Source organism: Pan troglodytes, chromosome 15 (assembly GCF_028858775.2).
Source record: "Pan troglodytes isolate AG18354 chromosome 15, NHGRI_mPanTro3-v2.0_pri, whole genome shotgun sequence".
Lineage (NCBI taxonomy): Eukaryota > Metazoa > Chordata > Mammalia > Primates > Hominidae > Pan > Pan troglodytes.
In genome coordinates, this window is record NC_072413.2 from 15,730,532 (window position 1) to 15,751,464 (window position 20,933).

Here is a 20,933-nt window from a genome sequence, read left to right on the forward strand (position 1 = left end):
ACTTGCAGACTTTACAAACAGAGTGTTTCCAAACTGCTGTATGAACAGAAAGGTTAAACTCTGTGAGCTGAATGCACACATCACATAGTAGTTTCTGAGAATGATTCTGTCTAGTTTTTATACGAAGATACTTCCTTTTCTAACATTGGCCTCAAATCGCTTGAAATCTCCAATTGCAATTTCCACAAAAAGAGAGTTTCAAATCTGCTCTGTCCAAAGAAAGGTTCAACTCTGTGAGCTGAATACACACAACACAAAGAAGTTACTGAAAATTCTTCTGTCTAGCATTATATGAAGAAATCCCGTTTCCAACGAAGTCCTCAAAGAGGTCCAAATATCCACTTGCAGACTTTACAAACAGAGTGTTTCCAAACTGCTGTAGGAACAGAAAGGTTAAACTCTGTGAGCTGAATGCACACATCACATAGTAGTTTCTGAGAATGATTCTGTCTAGTTTTTATACCAAGATATTTCCTTTTCTCACATTGGCCTCAAATCGCTTGAAATCTCCAATTGCAATTTCCACAAAAAGAGAGTTTCAAATCTGCTCTGTCCAAAGAAAGGTTCAACTCTGTGAGCTGAATACACACAACACAAAGAAGTTACTCAAAATTCTTCTGTCTAGCATTATATAAAGAAATCCCGTTTCCAACGAAATCCTCAAAGAGGTCCAAATATAACCTTGCAGACTTTACAAACAGAGTGTTTCCAAACTGCTCTATGAACAGAAAGGTTAAACTCTGTGAGCTGAATGCACACATCACATAGTAGTTTCTGAGAATGATTCTGTCTAGTTTCTATACGAAGATATTTCCTTTTCTAACATTGGCCTCAAATCGCTTGAAATCTCAAATTCCAAATTCCAGAAAAAGACAGTTTCAAACCTGCAGTGTGTAAGGAAAGGTTCAAATCTGTGAGTTGAATACACACAACACAAAGAAGTTACGGAGAATTAATCTGTCTAGCATTATATGAAGAAATCCCGTTTCCAACGAAGGCGTCAAAGTGGAGCAAATATCCACTTGCAGACTTTAGAAACAGAGTGTTTCCAAACTGCTCTATGAACAGAAAAGTTAAACTCTGTGAGCTGAACGCAAACATCACAAAGTTGTTTCTGAGAATGATTCTGTCAAGTTTTTATACCAAGATATTTCGTTTTCTAACATTGGCCTAAAATCGCTTGAAATCTCCAATTGCAATTTCCACAAAAAGAGAGTTTCAAATCTGCTCTGTCCAAAGAAAGGTTCAACTCTGTGAGCTGAATACACACAACACAAAGAAGTTACGGAAAATTCTTCTATCTAGCATTATATGAAGAAATCCCGTTTCCAATGAAGGCGTCAAAGTGGAGCAAATATCCACTTGCAGACTTTAGAAACAGAGTGTTTCCAAACTACTCTATGAACAGAAAAGTTAAACTCTGTGAGCTGAACGCACACATCACAAAGTTGTTTCTGAGAATGATTCTGTCTAGTTTTTATACCAAGATATTTCGTTTTCTAACATTGTCCTCAAATCGCTTGAAATCTCAAATAACAAATTCCAGAAAAAGACAGTTTCAAACCTGCAGTGTGTAAGGAAAGGTTCAAATCTGTGAGTTGAATACACACAACACAAAGAAGTTACTGAGAATTCTTCTGTCTAGCATTATATGAAGAAATCCCGTTTCCAACGAAGGCGTCAAAGTGGAGCAAATATCCACTTGTAGAATTTAGAAACAGAGTGTTTCCAAACTGCTCTATGAACAGAAAAGTTAAACTCTGTGAGCTGAACGCACACATCACAAAGTTGTTTTTGAGAATGATTCTGTCTAGTTTTTATACCAAGATATTTCGTTTTCTAACATTGGCCTAAAATCGCTTGAAATCTCCAATTGCAATTTCCACAAAAAGAGAGATTCAAATCTGCTCTGTCCAAAGAAAGGTTCAACTCTGTGAGCTGAATACACACAACACAAAGAAGTTACTGAAAATTCTTCTATCTAGCATTATATGAAGAAATCCCGTTTCCAACGAAGTCCTCAAAGAGTTCCAAATATCCACTTGCAGACTTTACAAACAGAGTGTTTCCAAACTGCTGTATGAACAGAAAGGTTAAACTCTGTGAGCTGAATGCACACATCACATAGTAGTTTCTGAGAATGATTCTGTCTAGTTTTTATACGAAGATACTTCCTTTTCTAACATTGGCCTCAAATCGCTTGAAATCTCCAATTGCAATTTCCACAAAAAGAGAGTTTCAAATCTGCTCTGTCCAAAGAAAGGTTCAACTCTGTGAGCTGAATACACACAACACAAAGAAGTTACTGAGAATTCTTCTGTCTAGCATTATATGAAGAAATCCCGTTTCCAACGAAGGCGTCAAAGTGGAGAAAATATCCACTTGCAGACTTTAGAAACAGAGTGTTTCCAAACTGCTCTATGAACAGAAAAGTTAAACTCTGTGAGCTGAACGCACACATCACAAAGTTGTTTCTGAGAATGATTCTGTCTAGATTTTATACCAAGATATTTCGTTTTCTAACATTGGCCTAAAATCGATTGAAATCTCCAATTGCAATTTCCACAAAAAGAGAGTTTCAAATCTGCTCTGTCCAAAGAAAGGTTCAACTCTGTGAGCTGAATACACACAACACAAAGAAGTTACTGAAAATTCTTCTGTCTAGCATTATATGAAGAAATCCCGTTTCCAACGAAGTCCTCAAAGAGGTCCAAATATCCACTTGCAGACTTTACAAACAGAGTGTTTCCAAACTGCTGTATGAACAGAATGGTTAAACTCTGTGAGCTGAATGCACACATCACATAGTAGTTTCTGAGAATGATTCTGTCTAGTTTTTATACGAAGATATTTCCTTTTCTAACATTGGCCTCAAATCGCTTGAAATCTCCAATTGCAATTTCCACAAAAAGAGAGTTTCAAATCTGCTCTGTCCAAAGAAAGGTTCAACTCTGTGAGCTGAATACACAGAACACAAAGAAGTTACTCAAAATTCTTCTGTCTAGCATTATATAAAGAAATCCCGTTTCCAACGAAATCCTCAAAGAGGTCCAAATATCCCCTTGCAGACTTTACAAACAGAGTGTTTCCAAACTGCTCTATGAACAGAAAGGTTAAACTCTGTGAGCTGAATGCACACATCACATAGTAGTTTCTGAGAATGATTCTGTCTAGTTTCTATACGAAGATATTTCCTTTTCTAACATTGTCCTCAAATCGCTTGAAATCTCAAATTCCAAATTCCAGAAAAAGACAGTTTCAAACCTGCAGTGTGTAAGGAAAGGTTCAAATCTGTGAGTTGAATACACACAACACAAAGAAGTTAGTGAGAATTCTTCTGTCCAGCATTATATGAAGAAATCCCGTTTCCAACGAAGGCGTCAAAGTGGAGCAAATATCCACTTGTAGAATTTAGAAACAGAGTGTTTCCAAACTACTCTATGAACAGAAAAGTTAAACTCTGTGAGCTGAACGCACACATCACAAAGTTGTTTCTGAGAATGATTCTGTCTAGTTTTTATACCAAGATATTTCGTTTTCTAACATTGGCCTAAAATCGCTTGAAATCTCCAATTGCAATTTCCACAAAAAGAGAGTTTCAAATCTGCTCTGTCCAAAGAAAGGTTCAACTCTGTGAGCTGAATACACACAACACAAAGAAGTTACTGAAAATTCTTCTGTCTAGCATTATATGAAGAAATCCCGTTTCCAACGAAGTCCTCAAAGAGGTCCAAATATCCACTTGCAGACTTTACAAACAGAGTGTTTCCAAACTGCTGTATGAACAGAAAGGTTAAACTCTGTGAGCTGAATGCACACATCACATAGTAGTTTCTGAGAATGATTCTGTCTAGTTTTTATACGAAGATACTTCCTTTTCTAACATTGGCCTCAAATCGCTTGAAATCTCCAATTGCAATTTCCACAAAAAGAGAGTTTCTAATCTGCTCTGTCCAAAGAAAGGTTCAACTCTGTGAGCTGAATACACACAACACAAAGAAGTTACTGAAAATTCTTCTGTCTAGCATTATATGAAGAAATCCCGTTTCCAACGAAGTCCTCAAAGAGGTCCAAATATCCACTTGCAGACTTTACAAACAGAGTGTTTCCAAACTGCTGTAGGAACAGAAAGGTTAAACTCTGTGAGCTGAATGCACACATCACATAGTAATTTCTGAGAATGATTCTGTCTAGTTTTTATACCAAGATATTTCCTTTTCTCACATTGGCCTCAAATCGCTTGAAATCTCCAATTGCAATTTCCACAAAAAGAGAGTTTCAAATCTGCTCTGTCCAAAGAAAGGTTCAACTCTGTGAGCTGAATACACACAACACAAAGAAGTTACTCAAAATTCTTCTGTCTAGCATTATATAAAGAAATCCCGTTTCCAACGAAATCCTCAAAGAGGTCCAAATATAACCTTGCAGACTTTACAAACAGAGTGTTTCCAAACTGCTCTATGAACAGAAAGGTTAAACTCTGTGAGCTGAATGCACACATCACATAGTAGTTTCTGAGAATGATTCTGTCTAGTTTCTATACGAAGATATTTCCTTTTCTAACATTGGCCTCAAATCGCTTGAAATCTCAAATTCCAAATTCCAGAAAAAGACAGTTTCAAACCTGCAGTGTGTAAGGAAAGGTTCAAATCTGTGAGTTGAATACACACAACACAAAGAAGTTACGGAGAATTCTTCTGTCTAGCATTATATGAAGAAATCCCGTTTCCAACGAAGGCGTCAAAGTGGAGCAAATATCCACTTGCAGACTTTAGAAACAGAGTGTTTCCAAACTGCTCTATGAACAGAAAAGTTAAACTCTGTGAGCTGAACGCAAACATCACAAAGTTGTTTCTGAGAATGATTCTGTCAAGTTTTTATACCAAGATATTTCGTTTTCTAACATTGGCCTAAAATCGCTTGAAATCTCCAATTGCAATTTCCACAAAAAGAGAGTTTCAAATCTGCTCTGTCCAAAGAAAGGTTCAACTCTGTGAGCTGAATACACACAACACAAAGAAGTTACGGAAAATTCTTCTATCTAGCATTATATGAAGAAATCCCGTTTCCAACGAAGGCGTCAAAGTGGAGCAAATATCCACTTGCAGACTTTAGAAACAGAGTGTTTCCAAACTACTCTATGAACAGAAAAGTTAAACTCTGTGAGCTGAACGCACACATCACAAAGTTGTTTCTGAGAATGATTCTGTCTAGTTTTTATACCAAGATATTTCGTTTTCTAACATTGCCCTCAAATCGCTTGAAATCTCAAATACCAAATTCCAGAAAAAGACAGTTTCAAACCTGCAGTGTGTAAGGAAAGGTTCAAATCTGTGAGTTGAATACACACAACACAAAGAAGTTACTGAGAATTCTTCTGTCTAGCATTATATGAAGAAATCCCGTTTCCAACGAAGGCGTCAAAGTGGAGCAAATATCCACTTGTAGAATTTAGAAACAGAGTGTTTCCAAACTGCTCTATGAACAGAAAAGTTAAACTCTGTGAGCTGAACGCACACATCACAAAGTTGTTTTTGAGAATGATTCTGTCTATTTTTTATACCAAGATATTTCGTTTTCTAACATTGGCCTAAAATCGCTGGAAATCTCCAATTGCAATTTCCACAAAAAGAGAGATTCAAATCTGCTCTGTCCAAAGAAAGGTTCAACTCTGTGAGCTGAATACACACAACACAAAGAAGTTACTGAAAATTCTTCTATCTAGCATTATATGAAGAAATCCCGTTTCCAACGAAGTCCTCAAAGAGTTCCAAATATCCACTTGCAGACTTTACAAACAGAGTGTTTCCAAACTGCTGTATGAACAGAAAGGTTAAACTCTGTGAGCTGAATGCACACATCACATAGTAGTTTCTGAGAATGATTCTGTCTAGTTTTTATACGAAGATACTTCCTTTTCTAACATTGGCCTCAAATCGCTTGAAATCTCCAATTGCAATTTCCACAAAAAGAGAGTTTCAAATCTGCTCTGTCCAAAGAAAGGTTCAACTCTGTGAGCTGAATACACACAACACAAAGAAGTTACTGAAAATTCTTCTGTCTAGCATTATATGAAGAAATCCCGTTTCCAACGAAGGCGTCAAAGTGGAGCAAATATCCACTTGCAGACTTTAGAAACAGAGTGTTTCCAAACTACTCTATGAACAGAAAAGTTAAACTCTGTGAGCTGAACGCACACATCACAAAGTTGTTTCTGAGAATGATTCTGTCTAGTTTTTATACCAAGATATTTCGTTTTCTAACATTGGCCTAAAATCGCTTGAAATCTCCAATTGCAATTTCCACAAAAAGAGAGTTTCAAATCTGCTCTGTCCAAAGAAAGGTTCAACTCTGTGAGCTGAATACACACAACACAAAGAAGTTACTGAAAATTCTTCTGTCTAGCATTATATGAAGAAATCCCGTTTCCAACGAAGTCCTCAAAGAGGTCCAAATATCCACTTGCAGACTTTACAAACAGAGTGTTTCCAAACTGCTGTATGAACAGAATGGTTAAACTCTGTGAGCTGAATGCACACATCACATAGTAGTTTCTGAGAATGATTCTGTCTAGTTTTTATACCAAGATATTTCCTTTTCTCACATTGGCCTCAAATCGCTTGAAATCTCCAATTGCAATTTCCACAAAAAGAGAGTTTCAAATCTGCTCTGTCCAAAGAAAGGTTCAACTCTGTGAGCTGAATACACACAACACAAAGAAGTTACTGAAAATTCTTCTGTCTAGCATTATATGAAGAATTCCCGTTTCTAAAGAAGGCCTCAAAGAGATCCAAATATCCACTTGCAGACTTTACAAACAGAGTGTTTCCAAACTGCTGTATGAACAGAAAGGTTAAACTCTGGGAGCTGAATGCACACATCACATAGTAGTTTCTGAGAATGATTCTGTCTAGTTTTTATACGAAGATATTTCCTTTTCTAACATTGGCCTAAAATCGCTTGAAATCTCCAATTGCAATTTCCCCAAAAAGAGAGTTTCAAATCTGCTCTGTCCAAAGAAAGGTTCAACTCTGTGAGCTGAATACACACAACACAAAGAAGTTACTGAAAATTCCTCTGTCTAGCATTATATGAAGAAATCACGTTTCCAACGAAGTCCTCAAAGAGGTCCAAATATCCACTTGCAGACTTTACAAACAGAGTGTTTCCAAACTGCTCTATGAACAGAAAGGTTAAAATCTGTGAGCTGAATGCACACATCACACAGTAGTTTCTGAGAATGATTCTGTCTAGTTTTTATACGAAGATACTTCCTTTTCTAACATTGGCCTCAAATCGCTTGAAGTCTCAAATTCCAAATTCCAGAAAAAGACAGTTTCAAACCTGCAGTGTGTAAGGAAAGGTTCAAATCTGTGAGTTGTATACACACAACACAAAGAAGTTACTGAGAATTCTTCTGTCTAGCATTATATGAAGAAATCCCGTTTCCAACGAAGGCCCCAAAGTGGTGCAAATATCTACTTGTACACTTTAGAAACAGAGTGTTTCCAAACTGCTCTATGAACAGAAAAGTTAAACTCTGTGAGCTGAACGCACACATCACAAAGTTGTTTCTGAGAATGATTCTGTCTAGTATTTATACGAAGATATTTCCTTTTCTAACATTGGCCTCAAATCGCTTGAAATCTCCAATTGCAATTTCCACAAAAAGAGAGTTTCAAATCTGCTCTATCCAAAGAAAGGTTCAACTCTGTGAGCTGAATACACACAACACAAAGAAGTTACTGAAAATTCTTCTGTCTAGCATTATATGAAGAAATCCCGTTTCCAACGAAGTCCTCAAAGAGGTCCAAATATCCACTTGCAGACTTTACAAACAGAGTGTTTCCAAACTGCTGTATGAACAGAAAGGTTAAACTCTGTGAGCTGAATGCACACATCACATAGTAGTTTCTGAGAATGATTCTGTCTAGTTTTTATACCAAGATATTTCCTTTTCTCACATTGGCCTCAAATCGCTTGAAATCTCCAATTGCAATTTCCACAAAAAGAGAGTTTCAAATCTGCTCTGTCCAAAGAAAGGTTCAACTCTGTGAGCTGAATACACACAACACAAAGAAGTTACTCCAAATTCTTCTGTCTAGCATTATATAAAGAAATCCCGTTTCCAACGAAATCCTCAAAGAGGTCCAAATATAACCTTGCAGACTTTACAAACAGAGTGTTTCCAAACTGCTGTATGAACAGAAAGGTTAAACTCTGTGAGCTGAATGCACACATCACATAGTAGTTTCTGAGAATGATTCTGTCTAGTTTCTATACGAAGATATTTCCTTTTCTAACATTGGCCTCAAATCGCTTGAAATCTCAAATTCCAAATTCCAGAAAAAGACAGTTTCAAACCTGCAGTGTGTAAGGAAAGGTTCAAATCTGTGAGTTGAATACACACAACACAAAGAAGTTACGGAGAATTCTTCTGTCTAGCATTATATGAAGAAATCCCGTTTCCAACGAAGGCGTCAAAGTGGAGCAAATATCCACTTGCAGACTTTAGAAACAGAGTGTTTCCAAACTGCTCTATGAACAGAAAAGTTAAACTCTGTGAGCTGAACGCAAACATCACAAAGTTGTTTCTGAGAATGATTCTGTCAAGTTTTTATACCAAGATATTTCGTTTTCTAACATTGGCCTAAAATCGCTTGAAATCTCCAATTGCAATTTCCACAAAAAGAGAGTTTCAAATCTGCTCTGTCCAAAGAAAGGTTCAACTCTGTGAGCTGAATACACACAACACAAAGAAGTTACGGAAAATTCTTCTATCTAGCATTATATGAAGAAATCCCGTTTCCAACGAAGGCGTCAAAGTGGAGCAAATATCCACTTGCAGACTTTAGAAACAGAGTGTTTCCAAACTACTCTATGAACAGAAAAGTTAAACTCTGTGAGCTGAACGCACACATCACAAAGTTGTTTCTGAGAATGATTCTGTCTAGTTTTTATACCAAGATATTTCGTTTTCTAACATTGCCCTCAAATCGCTTGAAATCTCAAATACCAAATTCCAGAAAAAGACAGTTTCAAACCTGCAGTGTGTAAGGAAAGGTTCAAATCTGTGAGTTGAATACACACAACACAAAGAAGTTACTGAGAATTCTTCTGTCTAGCATTATATGAAGAAATCCCGTTTCCAACGAAGGCGTCAAAGTGGAGCAAATATCCACTTGTAGAATTTAGAAACAGAGTGTTTCCAAACTGCTCTATGAACAGAAAAGTTAAACTCTGTGAGCTGAACGCACACATCACAAAGTTGTTTTTGAGAATGATTCTGTCTATTTTTTATACCAAGATATTTCGTTTTCTAACATTGGCCTAAAATCGCTGGAAATCTCCAATTGCAATTTCCACAAAAAGAGAGATTCAAATCTGCTCTGTCCAAAGAAAGGTTCAACTCTGTGAGCTGAATACACACAACACAAAGAAGTTACTGAAAATTCTTCTATCTAGCATTATATGAAGAAATCCCGTTTCCAACGAAGTCCTCAAAGAGTTCCAAATATCCACTTGCAGACTTTACAAACAGAGTGTTTCCAAACTGCTGTATGAACAGAAAGGTTAAACTCTGTGAGCTGAATGCACACATCACATAGTAGTTTCTGAGAATGATTCTGTCTAGTTTTTATACGAAGATACTTCCTTTTCTAACATTGGCCTCAAATCGCTTGAAATCTCCAATTGCAATTTCCACAAAAAGAGAGTTTCAAATCTGCTCTGTCCAAAGAAAGGTTCAACTCTGTGAGCTGAATACACACAACACAAAGAAGTTACTGAAAATTCTTCTGTCTAGCATTATATGAAGAAATCCCGTTTCCAACGAAGGCGTCAAAGTGGAGCAAATATCCACTTGCAGACTTTAGAAACAGAGTGTTTCCAAACTACTCTATGAACAGAAAAGTTAAACTCTGTGAGCTGAACGCACACATCACAAAGTTGTTTCTGAGAATGATTCTGTCTAGTTTTTATACCAAGATATTTCGTTTTCTAACATTGGCCTAAAATCGCTTGAAATCTCCAATTGCAATTTCCACAAAAAGAGAGTTTCAAATCTGCTCTGTCCAAAGAAAGGTTCAACTCTGTGAGCTGAATACACACAACACAAAGAAGTTACTGAAAATTCTTCTGTCTAGCATTATATGAAGAAATCCCGTTTCCAACGAAGTCCTCAAAGAGGTCCAAATATCCACTTGCAGACTTTACAAACAGAGTGTTTCCAAACTGCTGTATGAACAGAATGGTTAAACTCTGTGAGCTGAATGCACACATCACATAGTAGTTTCTGAGAATGATTCTGTCTAGTTTTTATACCAAGATATTTCCTTTTCTCACATTGGCCTCAAATCGCTTGAAATCTCCAATTGCAATTTCCACAAAAAGAGAGTTTCAAATCTGCTCTGTCCAAAGAAAGGTTCAACTCTGTGAGCTGAATACACACAACACAAAGAAGTTACTGAAAATTCTTCTGTCTAGCATTATATGAAGAATTCCCGTTTCTAAAGAAGGCCTCAAAGAGATCCAAATATCCACTTGCAGACTTTACAAACAGAGTGTTTCCAAACTGCTGTATGAACAGAAAGGTTAAACTCTGGGAGCTGAATGCACACATCACATAGTAGTTTCTGAGAATGATTCTGTCTAGTTTTTATACGAAGATATTTCCTTTTCTAACATTGGCCTAAAATCGCTTGAAATCTCCAATTGCAATTTCCCCAAAAAGAGAGTTTCAAATCTGCTCTGTCCAAAGAAAGGTTCAACTCTGTGAGCTGAATACACACAACACAAAGAAGTTACTGAAAATTCCTCTGTCTAGCATTATATGAAGAAATCACGTTTCCAACGAAGTCCTCAAAGAGGTCCAAATATCCACTTGCAGACTTTACAAACAGAGTGTTTCCAAACTGCTCTATGAACAGAAAGGTTAAAATCTGTGAGCTGAATGCACACATCACACAGTAGTTTCTGAGAATGATTCTGTCTAGTTTTTATACGAAGATACTTCCTTTTCTAACATTGGCCTCAAATCGCTTGAAGTCTCAAATTCCAAATTCCAGAAAAAGACAGTTTCAAACCTGCAGTGTGTAAGGAAAGGTTCAAATCTGTGAGTTGTATACACACAACACAAAGAAGTTACTGAGAATTCTTCTGTCTAGCATTATATGAAGAAATCCCGTTTCCAACGAAGGCCCCAAAGTGGTGCAAATATCTACTTGTACACTTTAGAAACAGAGTGTTTCCAAACTGCTCTATGAACAGAAAAGTTAAACTCTGTGAGCTGAACGCACACATCACAAAGTTGTTTCTGAGAATGATTCTGTCTAGTATTTATACGAAGATATTTCCTTTTCTAACATTGGCCTCAAATCGCTTGAAATCTCCAATTGCAATTTCCACAAAAAGAGAGTTTCAAATCTGCTCTATCCAAAGAAAGGTTCAACTCTGTGAGCTGAATACACACAACACAAAGAAGTTACTGAAAATTCTTCTGTCTAGCATTATATGAAGAAATCCCGTTTCCAACGAAGTCCTCAAAGAGGTCCAAATATCCACTTGCAGACTTTACAAACAGAGTGTTTCCAAACTGCTGTATGAACAGAAAGGTTAAACTCTGTGAGCTGAATGCACACATCACATAGTAGTTTCTGAGAATGATTCTGTCTAGTTTTTATACCAAGATATTTCCTTTTCTCACATTGGCCTCAAATCGCTTGAAATCTCCAATTGCAATTTCCACAAAAAGAGAGTTTCAAATCTGCTCTGTCCAAAGAAAGGTTCAACTCTGTGAGCTGAATACACACAACACAAAGAAGTTACTCCAAATTCTTCTGTCTAGCATTATATAAAGAAATCCCGTTTCCAACGAAATCCTCAAAGAGGTCCAAATATAACCTTGCAGACTTTACAAACAGAGTGTTTCCAAACTGCTGTATGAACAGAAAGGTTAAACTCTGTGAGCTGAATGCACACATCACATAGTAGTTTCTGAGAATGATTCTGTCTAGTTTCTATACGAAGATATTTCCTTTTCTAACATTGGCCTCAAATCGCTTGAAATCTCAAATTCCAAATTCCAGAAAAAGACAGTTTCAAACCTGCAGTGTGTAAGGAAAGGTTCAAATCTGTGAGTTGAATACACACAACACAGAGAAGTTACTGAGAATTCTTCTGTCTAGCATTATATGAAGAAATCCCGTTTCCAACGAAGGCGTCAAAGTGGAGCAAATATCCACTTGCAGACTTTAGAAACAGAGTGTTTCCAAACTGCTCTATGAACAGAAAAGTTAAACTCTGTGAGCTGAACGCACACATCACAAAGTTGTTTCTGAGAATGATTCTGTCTAGTTTTTATACCAAGATATTTCGTTTTCTAACATTGGCCTAAAATCGCTTGAAATCTCCAATTGCAATTTCCACAAAAAGAGAGTTTCAAATCTGCTCTGTCCAAAGAAAGGTTCAACTCTGTGAGCTGAATACACACAACACAAAGAAGTTACTGAAAATTCTTCTGTCTAGCATTATATGAAGAAATCCCGTTTCCAACGAAGTCCTCAAAGAGGTCCAAATATCCACTTGCAGACTTTACAAACAGAGTGTTTCCAAACTGCTGTATGAACAGAAAGGTTAAACTCTGTGAGCTGAATGCACACATCACATAGTAGTTTCTGAGAATGATTCTGTCTAGTTTTTATACGAAGATACTTCCTTTTCTAACATTGGCCTCAAATCGCTTGAAATCTCCAATTGCAATTTCCACAAAAAGAGAGTTTCTAATCTGCTCTGTCCAAAGAAAGGTTCAACTCTGTGAGCTGAATACACACAACACAAAGAAGTTACTGAAAATTCTTCTGTCTAGCATTATATGAAGAAATCCCGTTTCCAACGAAGTCCTCAAAGAGGTCCAAATATCCACTTGCAGACTTTACAAACAGAGTGTTTCCAAACTGCTGTAGGAACAGAAAGGTTAAACTCTGTGAGCTGAATGCACACATCACATAGTAATTTCTGAGAATGATTCTGTCTAGTTTTTATACCAAGATATTTCCTTTTCTCACATTGGCCTCAAATCGCTTGAAATCTCCAATTGCAATTTCCACAAAAAGAGAGTTTCAAATCTGCTCTGTCCAAAGAAAGGTTCAACTCTGTGAGCTGAATACACACAACACAAAGAAGTTACTCAAAATTCTTCTGTCTAGCATTATATAAAGAAATCCCGTTTCCAACGAAATCCTCAAAGAGGTCCAAATATAACCTTGCAGACTTTACAAACAGAGTGTTTCCAAACTGCTCTATGAACAGAAAGGTTAAACTCTGTGAGCTGAATGCACACATCACATAGTAGTTTCTGAGAATGATTCTGTCTAGTTTCTATACGAAGATATTTCCTTTTCTAACATTGGCCTCAAATCGCTTGAAATCTCAAATTCCAAATTCCAGAAAAAGACAGTTTCAAACCTGCAGTGTGTAAGGAAAGGTTCAAATCTGTGAGTTGAATACACACAACACAAAGAAGTTACGGAGAATTCTTCTGTCTAGCATTATATGAAGAAATCCCGTTTCCAACGAAGGCGTCAAAGTGGAGCAAATATCCACTTGCAGACTTTAGAAACAGAGTGTTTCCAAACTGCTCTATGAACAGAAAAGTTAAACTCTGTGAGCTGAACGCAAACATCACAAAGTTGTTTCTGAGAATGATTCTGTCAAGTTTTTATACCAAGATATTTCGTTTTCTAACATTGGCCTAAAATCGCTTGAAATCTCCAATTGCAATTTCCACAAAAAGAGAGTTTCAAATCTGCTCTGTCCAAAGAAAGGTTCAACTCTGTGAGCTGAATACACACAACACAAAGAAGTTACGGAAAATTCTTCTATCTAGCATTATATGAAGAAATCCCGTTTCCAACAAAGGCGTCAAAGTGGAGCAAATATCCACTTGCAGACTTTAGAAACAGAGTGTTTCCAAACTACTCTATGAACAGAAAAGTTAAACTCTGTGAGCTGAACGCACACATCACAAAGTTGTTTCTGAGAATGATTCTGTCTAGTTTTTATACCAAGATATTTCGTTTTCTAACATTGCCCTCAAATCGCTTGAAATCTCAAATACCAAATTCCAGAAAAAGACAGTTTCAAACCTGCAGTGTGTAAGGAAAGGTTCAAATCTGTGAGTTGAATACACACAACACAAAGAAGTTACTGAGAATTCTTCTGTCTAGCATTATATGAAGAAATCCCGTTTCCAACGAAGGCGTCAAAGTGGAGCAAATATCCACTTGTAGAATTTAGAAACAGAGTGTTTCCAAACTGCTCTATGAACAGAAAAGTTAAACTCTGTGAGCTGAACGCACACATCACAAAGTTGTTTTTGAGAATGATTCTGTCTATTTTTTATACCAAGATATTTCGTTTTCTAACATTGGCCTAAAATCGCTGGAAATCTCCAATTGCAATTTCCACAAAAAGAGAGATTCAAATCTGCTCTGTCCAAAGAAAGGTTCAACTCTGTGAGCTGAATACACACAACACAAAGAAGTTACTGAAAATTCTTCTATCTAGCATTATATGAAGAAATCCCGTTTCCAACGAAGTCCTCAAAGAGTTCCAAATATCCACTTGCAGACTTTACAAACAGAGTGTTTCCAAACTGCTGTATGAACAGAAAGGTTAAACTCTGTGAGCTGAATGCACACATCACATAGTAGTTTCTGAGAATGATTCTGTCTAGTTTTTATACGAAGATACTTCCTTTTCTAACATTGGCCTCAAATCGCTTGAAATCTCCAATTGCAATTTCCACAAAAAGAGAGTTTCAAATCTGCTCTGTCCAAAGAAAGGTTCAACTCTGTGAGCTGAATACACACAACACAAAGAAGTTACTGAAAATTCTTCTGTCTAGCATTATATGAAGAAATCCCGTTTCCAACGAAGGCGTCAAAGTGGAGCAAATATCCACTTGCAGACTTTAGAAACAGAGTGTTTCCAAACTACTCTATGAACAGAAAAGTTAAACTCTGTGAGCTGAACGCACACATCACAAAGTTGTTTCTGAGAATGATTCTGTCTAGTTTTTATACCAAGATATTTCGTTTTCTAACATTGGCCTAAAATCGCTTGAAATCTCCAATTGCAATTTCCACAAAAAGAGAGTTTCAAATCTGCTCTGTCCAAAGAAAGGTTCAACTCTGTGAGCTGAATACACACAACACAAAGAAGTTACTGAAAATTCTTCTGTCTAGCATTATATGAAGAAATCCCGTTTCCAACGAAGTCCTCAAAGAGGTCCAAATATCCACTTGCAGACTTTACAAACAGAGTGTTTCCAAACTGCTGTATGAACAGAATGGTTAAACTCTGTGAGCTGAATGCACACATCACATAGTAGTTTCTGAGAATGATTCTGTCTAGTTTTTATACCAAGATATTTCCTTTTCTCACATTGGCCTCAAATCGATGGAAATCTCCAATTGCAATTTCCACAAAAAGAGAGTTTCAAATCTGCTCTGTCCAAAGAAAGGTTCAACTCTGTGAGCTGAATACACACAACACAAAGAAGTTACTGAAAATTCTTCTGTCTAGCATTATATGAAGAATTCCCGTTTCTAAAGAAGGCCTCAAAGAGATCCAAATATCCACTTGCAGACTTTACAAACAGAGTGTTTCCAAACTGCTGTATGAACAGAAAGGTTAAACTCTGTGAGCTGAATGCACACATCACATAGTAGTTTCTGAGAATGATTCTGTCTAGTTTTTATACGAAGATATTTCCTTTTCTAACATTGGCCTAAAATCGCTTGAAATCTCCAATTGCAATTTCCCCAAAAAGAGAGTTTCAAATCTGCTCTGTCCAAAGAAAGGTTCAACTCTGTGAGCTGAATACACACAACACAAAGAAGTTACTGAAAATTCCTCTGTCTAGCATTATATGAAGAAATCACGTTTCCAACGAAGTCCTCAAAGAGGTCCAAATATCCACTTGCAGACTTTACAAACAGAGTGTTTCCAAACTGCTCTATGAACAGAAAGGTTAAAATCTGTGAGCTGAATGCACACATCACACAGTAGTTTCTGAGAATGATTCTGTCTAGTTTTTATACGAAGATACTTCCTTTTCTAACATTGGCCTCAAATCGCTTGAAGTCTCAAATTCCAAATTCCAGAAAAAGACAGTTTCAAACCTGCAGTGTGTAAGGAAAGGTTCAAATCTGTGAGTTGTATACACACAACACAAAGAAGTTACTGAGAATTCTTCTGTCTAGCATTATATGAAGAAATCCCGTTTCCAACGAAGGCCCCAAAGTGGTGCAAATATCTACTTGTACACTTTAGAAACAGAGTGTTTCCAAACTGCTCTATGAACAGAAAAGTTAAACTCTGTGAGCTGAACGCACACATCACAAAGTTGTTTCTGAGAATGATTCTGTCTAGTATTTATACGAAGATATTTCCTTTTCTAACATTGGCCTCAAATCGCTTGAAATCTCCAATTGCAATTTCCACAAAAAGAGAGTTTCATATCTGCTCTATCCAAAGAAAGGTTCAACTCTGTGAGCTGAATACACACAACACAAAGAAGTTACTGAAAATTCTTCTGTCTAGCATTATATGAAGAAATCCCGTTTCCAACGAAGTCCTCAAAGAGGTCCAAATATCCACTTGCAGACTTTACAAACAGAGTGTTTCCAAACTGCTGTATGAACAGAAAGGTTAAACTCTGTGAGCTGAATGCACACATCACATAGTAGTTTCTGAGAATGATTCTGTCTAGTTTTTATACCAAGATATTTCCTTTTCTCACATTGGCCTCAAATCGCTTGAAATCTCCAATTGCAATTTCCACAAAAAGAGAGTTTCAAATCTGCTCTGTCCAAAGAAAAGTTCAACTCTGTGAGCTGAATACACACAACACAAAGAAGTTACTCCAAATTCTTCTGTCTAGCATTATATAAAGAAATCCCGTTTCCAACGAAATCCTCAAAGAGGTCCAAATATAACCTTGCAGACTTTACAAACAGAGTGTTTCCAAACTGCTGTATGAACAGAAAGGTTAAACTCTGTGAGCTGAATGCACACATCACATAGTAGTTTCTGAGAATGATTCTGTCTAGTTTCTATACGAAGATATTTCCTTTTCTAACATTGGCCTCAAATCGCTTGAAATCTCAAATTCCAAATTCCAGAAAAAGACAGTTTCAAACCTGCAGTGTGTAAGGAAAGGTTCAAATCTGTGAGTTGAATACACACAACACAGAGAAGTTACTGAGAATTCTTCTGTCTAGCATTATATGAAGAAATCCCGTTTCCAACGATGGCGTCAAAGTGGAGCAAATATCCACTTGCAGACTTTAGAAACAGAGTGTTTCCAAACTGCTCTATGAACAGAAAAGTTAAACTCTGTGAGCTGAACGCACACATCACAAAGTTGTTTCTGAGAATGATTCTGTCTAGTTTTTATACCAAGATATTTCGTTTTCTAACATTGGCCTAAAATCGCTTGAAATCTCCAATTGCAATTTCCACAAAAAGAGAGTTTCAAATCTGCTCTGTCCAAAGAAAGGTTCAACTCTGTGAGCTGAATACACACAACACAAAGAAGTTACTGAAAATTCTTCTGTCTAGCATTATATGAAGAAATCCCGTTTCCAACGAAGTCCTCAAAGAGGTCCAAATATCCACTTGCAGACTTTACAAACAGAGTGTTTCCAAACTGCTGTATGAACAGAATGGTTAAACTCTGTGAGCTGAATGCACACATCACATAGTAGTTTCTGAGAATGATTCTGTCTAGTTTTTATACCAAGATATTTCCTTTTCTCACATTGGCCTCAAATCGCTTGAAATCTCCAATTGCAATTTCCACAAAAAGAGAGTTTCAAATCTGCTCTGTCCAAAGAAAGGTTCAACTCTGTGAGCTGAATACACAGAACACAAAGAAGTTACTCAAAATTCTTCTGTCTAGCATTATATAAAGAAATCCCGTTTCCAACGAAATCCTCAAAGAGGTCCAAATATCCCCTTGCAGACTTTACAAACAGAGTGTTTCCAAACTGCTCTATGAACAGAAAGGTTAAACTCTGTGAGCTGAATGCACACATCACATAGTAGTTTCTGAGAATGATTCTGTCTAGTTTCTATACGAAGATATTTCCTTTTCTAACATTGGCCTCAAATTGCTTGAAATCTCAAATTCCAAATTCCAGAAAAAGACAGTTTCAAACCTGCAGTGTGTAAGGAAAGGTTCAAATCTGTGAGTTGAATACACACAACACAAAGAAGTTAGTGAGAATTCTTCTGTCCAGCATTATATGAAGAAATCCCGTTTCCAACGAAGGCGTCAAAGTGGAGCAAATATCCACTTGTAGAATTTAGAAACAGAGTGTTTCCAAACTACTCTATGAACAGAAAAGTTAAACTCTGTGAGCTGAACGCACACATCACAAAGTTGTTTCTGAGAATGATTCTGTCTAGTTTTTATACCAAGATATTTCGTTTTCTAACATTGGCCTAAAATCGCTTGAAATCTCCAATTGCAATTTCCACAAAAAGAGAGTTTCAAATCTGCTCTGTCCAAAGAAAGGTTCAACTCTGTGAGCTGAATACACACAACACAAAGAAGTTACTGAAAATTCTTCTGTCTAGCATTATATGAAGAAATCCCGTTTCCAACGAAGTCCTCATAGAGGTCCAAATATCCACTTGCAGACTTTACAAACAGAGTGTTTCCAAACTGCTGTATGAACAGAATGGTTAAACTCTGTGAGCTGAATGCACACATCACATAGTAGTTTCTGAGAATGATTCTGTCTAGTTTTTATACCAAGATATTTCCTTTTTTCACATTGGCCTCAAATCGCTTGAAATCTCCAGTTGCAATTTCCACAAAAAGAGAGTTTCAAATCTGCTCTGTCCAAAGAAAGGTTCAACTCTGTGAGCTGAATACACACAACACAAAGAAGTTACTCAAAATTCTTCTGTCTAGCATTATATAAAGAAATCCCGTTTCCAACGAAATCCTCAAAGAGGTCCAAATATCCCCTTGCAGACTTTACAAACAGAGTGTTTCCAAACTGCTCTATGAACAGAAAGGTTAAACTCTGTGAGCTGAATGCACACATCACATAGTAGTTTCTGAGAATGATTCTGTCTAGTTTCTATACGAAGATATTTCCTTTTCTAACATTGTCCTCAAATCGCTTGAAATCTCAAATACCAAATTCCAGAAAAAGACAGTTTCAAACCTGCAGTGTGTAAGGAAAGGTTCAAATCTGTGAGTTGAATACACACAACACAAAGAAGTTACTGAGAATTCTTCTGTCTAGCATTATATGAAGAAATCCCGTTTCCAACGAAGGCGTCAAAGTGGAGCAATTATCCACTTGTAGAATTTAGAAACAGAGTGTTTCCAAACTGCTCTATGAACAGAAAAGTTGAACTCTGTGAGCTGAACGCACACATCACAAAGTTGTTTCTGAGAATGATTCTGTCTAGTTTTTATACCAAGATATTTCGTTTTCTAACATTGGCCTAAAATCGCTTGAAATCTCCAATTGCAATTTCCACAAAAAGAGAGTTTCAAATCTGCTCTGTCCAAAGAAAGGTTCAACTCTGTGAGCTGAATACACACAACACAAAGAAGTTACTGAAAATTCTTCTGTCTAGCATTATATGAAGAAATCCCGTTTCCAACGAAGTCCTCAAAGAGGTCCAAATATCCACTTGCAGACTTTACAAACAGAGTGTTTCCAAACTGCTGTATGAACAGAAAGGTTAAACTCTGTGAGCTGAATGCACACATCACATAGTAGTTTCTGAGAATGATTCTGTCTAGTTTTTATACAAAGATACTTCCTTCTCTAACATTGGCCTCAAATCGCTTGAAATCTCCAATTGCAATTTCCACAAAAAGAGAGTTTCAAATCTGCTCTGTCCAAAGAAAGGTTCAACTCTGTGAGCTGAATACACACAACACAAAGAAGTTACTGAAAATTCTTCTGTCTAGCATTATATGAAGAAATCCCGTTTCCAACGAAGTCCTCAAAGAGGTCCAAATATCCACTTGCAGACTTTACAAACAGAGTGTTTCCAAACTGCTGTATGAACAGAAAGGTTAAACTCTGTGAGCTGAATGCACACATCACATAGTAGTTTCTGAGAATGATTCTGTCTAGTTTTTATACCAAGATATTTCCTTTTCTAACATTGGCCTCAAATCGCTTGAAATCTCCAATTGCAATTTCCACAAAAAGAGAGTTTCAAATCTGCTCTGTCCAAAGAGAGGTTCAACTCTGTGAGCTGAATACACACAACACAAAGAAGTTACTCAAAATTCTTCTGTCTAGCATTATATAAAGAAATCCCGTTTCCAACGAAATCCTCAAAGAGGTCCAAATATAACCTTGCAGACTTTACAAACAGAGTGTTTCCAAACTGCTCTATGAACAGAAAGGTTAAACTCTGTGAGCTGAATGCACACATCACATAGTAGTTTCTGAGAATGATTCTGTCTAGTTTCTATACGAAGATATTTCCTTTTCTAACATTGGCCTCAAATCGCTTGAAATCTCAAATTCCAAATTCCAGAAAAAGACAGTTTCAAACCTGCAGTGTGTAAGGAAAGGTTCAAATCTGTGAGTTGAATACACACAACACAAAGAAGTTACTGAGAATTCTTCTGTCTAGCATTATATGAAGAAATCCCGTTTCCAACGAAGGCGTCAAAGTGGAGCAAATATCCACTTGCAGACTTTAGAAACAGAGTGTTTCCAAACTGCTCTATGAACAGAAAAGTTAAACTCTGTGAGCTGAACGCACACATCACAAAGCTGTTTCTGAGAATGATTCTGTCTAGTTTTTATACCAAGATATTTCGTTTTCTAACATTGGCCTAAAATCGCTTGAAATCTCCAATTGCAATTTCCACAAAAAGA